The sequence below is a fragment of the Arachis hypogaea genome, chromosome 19, assembly GCF_003086295.3.
Source record: "Arachis hypogaea cultivar Tifrunner chromosome 19, arahy.Tifrunner.gnm2.J5K5, whole genome shotgun sequence".
NCBI lineage: Eukaryota > Viridiplantae > Streptophyta > Magnoliopsida > Fabales > Fabaceae > Arachis > Arachis hypogaea.
In genome coordinates, this window is record NC_092054.1 from 70,702,236 (window position 1) to 70,708,235 (window position 6,000).

Sequence of the window (6,000 nt, forward strand, 5' to 3'; positions counted from 1 at the left end):
TCACACGCCCAACAATCGCGAGTTTGAAGCTCGTCATAGCCATCCCTTCCCAGATCCTACTCAGAATACCACAGACAAGGTTTAGACGTTCTGGATCTCAGGAATGGCCGCCAATAATTCTAGCTTATACCATGAAGACTCTAATATAAATCATGAGGCTAAGAGATATGCATTCAATCTAAGGTAGAACGGAGGTGGTTGTCAGGCACGCGTTCATAGGTGAGAATGATGATGATTGTCACAGATCATCACATTCATCAGGTTGAAGTGCGAATGAATATCTTAGAATAGAAGCAAGCATGATAAAATGGAAAACAGTAGTAATTGCATTAATTCATGAAGAACAGCAGAGCTCCTCACCCCCAACAATGGGGTTTAGAGACTCATGCCGTAGAGAATACAATAAGAAACGTGTAAAGTGTCATGAGGTACAATATAAATCACTTAAAGTAGTATTTATAGTAAACTAGTGACCTAGGGTTACAGAAAATGAGTAAGCTAGGGTGTTTATTGTAAAATTCCACTTCCGGGGCCCACTTGATGTGTTCTTGGGCTGAGCATTGAAGCTTTCATGTGTAGAGACATTTCTTGGAGTTAAACGCCAGCTTTTATGCCAGTTTGGGCGTTTAACTCCAGCTTTTGTGCCAGTTCTGGAGTTAAACGCCAGAATTCTTGAGCTGACTTAGAATGCCTGTTTGGGCCATCAAATCTCGGGCAAAGTATAAACTATTATATATTGCTGGAAAGCCCAGGATGTCTACTTTCCAACGCAATTAAGAGCGCGCCAATTGGGCTTCTGTAGCTCCAGAAAATCCACTTCGAGTTTAGGGAGGTCAGAATCCAACAGCATCTGCAGTCCTTTTTCAGCCTCTGAATCAGATTTTTGCTCAGGTCCCTCAATTTCAGCCAGAAAATTCCTAAAATCACAGAAAAACACACAAACTCATAGTAAAGCCCAGAAAAGTGATTTTTATTTAAAAACTAATAAAAACATAATAAAAACTAACTAAAATGTATTGAAAACATACTAAAAACAATGCCAAAAAGCGTATAAATTATCCGCTCATCACAACACCAAACTTAAATTGTTGCTTGTCCCCAAGCAACTAAAAAATTAAATAGGATAAAAAGAAGAGAATATACAATGAATTCCAAAAACATCTATGAAGATCAGTATTAATTAGATGAGCGGGGCTTTTAGCTTTTTGCCTCTGAACAGTTTTGGCATCTCACTTTATCCTTCGAAGTTCAGAATGATTGGCATCTATAAGAGCTCAGAATCCAGATAGTGTTATTGATTCTCCTAGTTAAGTATGTTGATTCTTGAACACAGCTACTTTATGAGTCTTGGCCGTGACCCTAAGCACTTTGTTTTCCAATATTACCACCGGATACATAAATGCCACAGACACATAACTTGGTGAACCTTTTCAGATTGTGACTCAGCTTTGCTAGAGTCTCCAATTAGAGGTGTCCAGAGCCCTTAAGCACACTTTTTTTGCTTTGGACCACGACTTTAACTGTTCAGTCTCAAGTTTTCACTTGACACCTTCACGCCACAAGCACATGGTTAGGGAGAGCTTGGTTTAGCCGCTTAGGCCAGGATTTTATTCCTGTGGGCCCTCCTATCTACTGATGCTCAAAGCCTTGGATCCTTTTTATTACCCTTGCCTTTTGGTTTAAAGGGGTATTGGCTTTTTCTGCTTGCTTTTCTTTTTCTTTCTTTTTCTCCCTCTTATTTTTTTTTTGCAAGCTTTCTATTCACTGCTTTTTCTTGCTTCAAGAATCAATTTTATGATTTTTCAGATCATCAGATAACATTTCTCCTTTTCCCATCATTCTTTCAAGAGCCAACAATTTTAACATTCATGAACAATCAAGTTCAAAAATATGCACTGTTCAAGCATTCATTCAGAAAAACAATAGTATTGCCACCACATTAAAATAACTAAACTGTTTTAAAATTCGAAATTCATGCACTTCTTTTTCTTTTTCAATTAAAAACATTTTTTCATTTAAGAAAGGTGATGGATTCATTTTCATAGCTTTAAGGCATAGACACTTAGACACTAATGATCATGTAATAAGACATAAACATAAAGCATAAAAATTCGAAAAACATAAAATAAAGAACAAGGAAATTAAGGAACGGGTCGACCTTAGTGATGGCGGCTTGTTCTTCCTCTTGAAGATCTTATGGAGTGCTTGAGTTCCTCAATGTCTCTTCCTTGCCTTTGTTGCTCCTCCCTCATGGTTCTTTGGTTTTCTCTAATTTCATGGAGGAGGATGGAATGCTCTTGGTGCTCCACCCTTGGTTGTCCCATATTGGAACTTAATTCTCCTAGAGAGGTATTGATTTGCTCCATCCTTTTCTTAGTGATGGGCTTGTCCTCATAAATGGTTATGGAAAAACAAAAAGCAATGCTTTTACCACACCAAACTTAGAAGGTTTGCTCGTCCTCAAGCAAAAGAAGAGAGAAGAGAGTAGAAGTTGGTAGGGATCCTGTGGGGTCCACAGATCTTGAGGTGTCAAGGATTTCTCATCCCTGCACAAATGAGGCTTGCAAAACACCCCTTGCTACCCATCCTAGCGTTAAACGCCAGGTTGCTGCCCATTTCTGGCGTTTAACGCCAGCTTCTTGTCCTTTTCTGGCGTTAAACGCCAGTCTGGTGTCCATTTCTGGCGTTAAACTCCCAGAATGGTGCCAGACTGGGCGTTTAACGCCCATTCTGCTACCCTTACTGGCGTTTAAACGCCAGTAAGTTTCTCCTCCAGGGTGTTCTGTTTTTCATTCAATTTTTCCTTCTGTTTTTGCTTTTTCAATTGATTTTGTGACTTCACATGATCATCAACCTACAGAAAATATAAAATAACAATGGAAAATCGAAATTTAATATAGATTGGGTTGCCTTCCAACAAGCACTTCTTTAATGTCAATAGCTTGACAGTGGGCTCTCATGGAGCCTCACAAATATTCAGAGCAATGTTGGAACCTCCCAACACCAAACTTAGAGTTTGAATGTGGGGGTTCAACACCAAACTTAAAGTTTGGTTGTGGCCTCCTGATGAGCGGATAATTTATACGCTTTTTGGCATTGTTTTTAGTATGTTTTTAGTAGGATCTAGTTACTTTTAGGGATGTTTTCATTAGTTTTTATGTTAAATTCACATTTCTGGACTTTACTATGAGTTTGTGTGTTTTTCTGTGATTTCAGGTATTTTCTGGCTGAAATTGAGGGACTTGAGCAAAAATCAGATTCAGAGGTTGAAAAAGGACTGCTGATGCTGTTGGATTCTGACCTCCCTGCACTCAAAGTGGATTTTCTAGAGCTACAGAACTCGAAATGGCGCGCTTCTAATTGCGTTGGAAAGTAGACATCCAGGGCTTTCCAGCAATATATAATAGTCCATACTTTGGCCAAGAATAAATGACGTAAACTGGCGTTCAACGCCAGCCTTCTGCCCAAATCTGGCGTCCAGCGCCAGAAAAGGATCCAAAACCAGAGTTGAACGCCCAAACTGGCACAGAAACTGGCGTTCAACTCCACAAATAGCCTCAGCACGTGGAACACTTAAGCTCAGCCCAAACACACAACAAGTGGGCCCCCGAAGTGGATTTATGCATCAATTACTTACTCATGTAAACCCTAGTGACTAGTTTATTATAAATAGGACCTCTTACTATTGTATTAGGCGTCTTTTTGACCATCTTTGGTCTCAGTTTTAATCCATTGTTCATCTTTGGATTACCTCATGATCCTTTGATCACGTTTTAGGGGGCTGGCCATCTCGGCCATGCCTGGACCTTCACTTATGTATTTTCAACGGTAGAGTTTCTACACTCCATAGATTAAGGTGTGGAGCTCTGCTGTTCTTCAAAGATTAATGCAAGTACTACTGTTTTCTATTCAATTCATCTTATTTCGCTTCTAAGATATCCATTTGCACCCAAGAATGTGATGAAGGTGATGATTATGTGTGACGCTCATCACCATCTCCCTTATGAACGCGTGCCTGACAAACACTTCTGTTCTACATAAATTAAGCTAGAATGAATATCTCTTAGATCTCCTAACCAGAATCTTCGTGGCGTAAGCTAGAATGATGGCGGCATTCAAGAGAATCCGGAAGGTCTAAACCTTGTCTGTGGTATTCTGAGTAGGATTTAATGATTGAATGACTGTGACGAGCTTCAAACTCGCGATTGTTGGGCGTTAGTGACAGACGCAAAAGGAGGTGAATCCTATTCCAGCATGATCGAGAACCGACAGATGAATAGCCGTGTCGTGACAGGGTGCGTGAGCATATTATTCACTAAGAGGAGGGGATGTAGCCACTGACAACGGTGATGCCCCTGCATACAGCCAGCCATGGAAAGGAGTGAGACTGATTGGATGAAGATAGCAGGAAAGCAGAGGTTCAGAGGAACGAAAAGCATCTCCATTCGCTTATCTGAAATTCCTACCAATGATTTACATAAGTACCTCTATCCCTATTTTATTATATTAAATTCGAAAACACCATTATCCATTTATATCTGCCTGACTGAGATTTACAAGGTGACCATAGCTTGCTTCATACCAATAATATCCGTGGGATTCGACCCTTACTCACGTAAGGTATTACTTGGACGACCCAGTGCACTTGCTGGTTAGTTGTATCGAAGTTGTGACAATTATGTATTGAGATCCGCGCACCAAGTTGCTCACGTTGCCAGGGATTGTTTGAGCCTGGACATCACAATTTCGTGCACCAAGTTTTTGGCGCCGTTGCCGGGGTTTTAATTGTTCCTATTTGGCGCCAAGATTCGTCTGAGATCCCAATCCCGGCAACAACACCAAGTTTTTGGCGCCGTTGCCGGGGATTGTTCGTGTTTGGACAACTGACGGTTCATCTTGTTGCTCAGATTGGGTAACTTTCTTTTCGTTTTCTTTTCAAAAATCCTTCAAAAATATTTTCAAAAAAATTTCTCTTTTGTTTTCGAAAAAAAAAAATAAAAAATAAAACTGTTTTCAAAAAATTTTTTATTCAAAATTTTTAAGAATGAATTCTAGTGTTTCATGAAGCATGTTGAAGCCTGGCTGGCTGTAAAGTCATGTCTAAATTTATTTGGACTGAGGCTTGCAATTTGTTATCAAAGAGCAATATACTCTCGTGTTAAAGGCTGAAGCTTGGCTGGCCATTGGCCATGTCTAGTATTTTGGACTGGAGCTTTCTTTGAAAGCTTGGCTGGCTAGTGAGCCATGTCTAATTCCTGGACTGAAGCTTTAGACTAACATGGCAAGATTCCTGGAATTCATATTAAAAATTTTGGAATCCTTATTTTTCTTTTTTTTTTAATGAATTTTTCGAAAAAAAAATCCAAAAAAATTAGAAAATCATAAAAATCAAAAATATTTTGTGTTTCTTATTTGAGTCTTGAGTCATATCATAAGTTTGGTGTCAATTGCATGTGCATCTTGCATTTTTTGAAAATTTCATGCATTCATGGTGTTCTTCATGATCTTCAAGTTGTTCTTGGTAAGTCTTCTTGTATGATCTTGATGATTTTTTGTTTTGTGTCTTTTCATGTTTATCATATGCATTCTTGAATTCTTAGTGTCTAAGCATTAAAGAATTCTAAGTTTGGTGTCTTGCATGTTTTCTTTGCATTAAAAATTTTTCAAAAATATGTTCTTGATGTTCACCATGACATTCAAAGTGTTCTTGGTGTTCATCTTGACATTCATAGCATTCTTGCATGCATTCATTGTTTTGATCTAAAAATTTCATGCATTGCATATTTTTCATGTTTTTCATAAAAATTTCAAAAATCAAAAAAATATCTTTCCCTTTTTCTCTCATCAAATTCGAAAATTTGGATTGACTTTTTCAAAATTTTTTAAAATCAAATTGTTTCTCATGAGTCAAATCAAATTTTCAATTTGAAAATCTTATCTTTTTCAAAATCTTTTTCAAAAATCAAATCTTTTTCAAAATTCTTAGTTATTTTCGAAAAT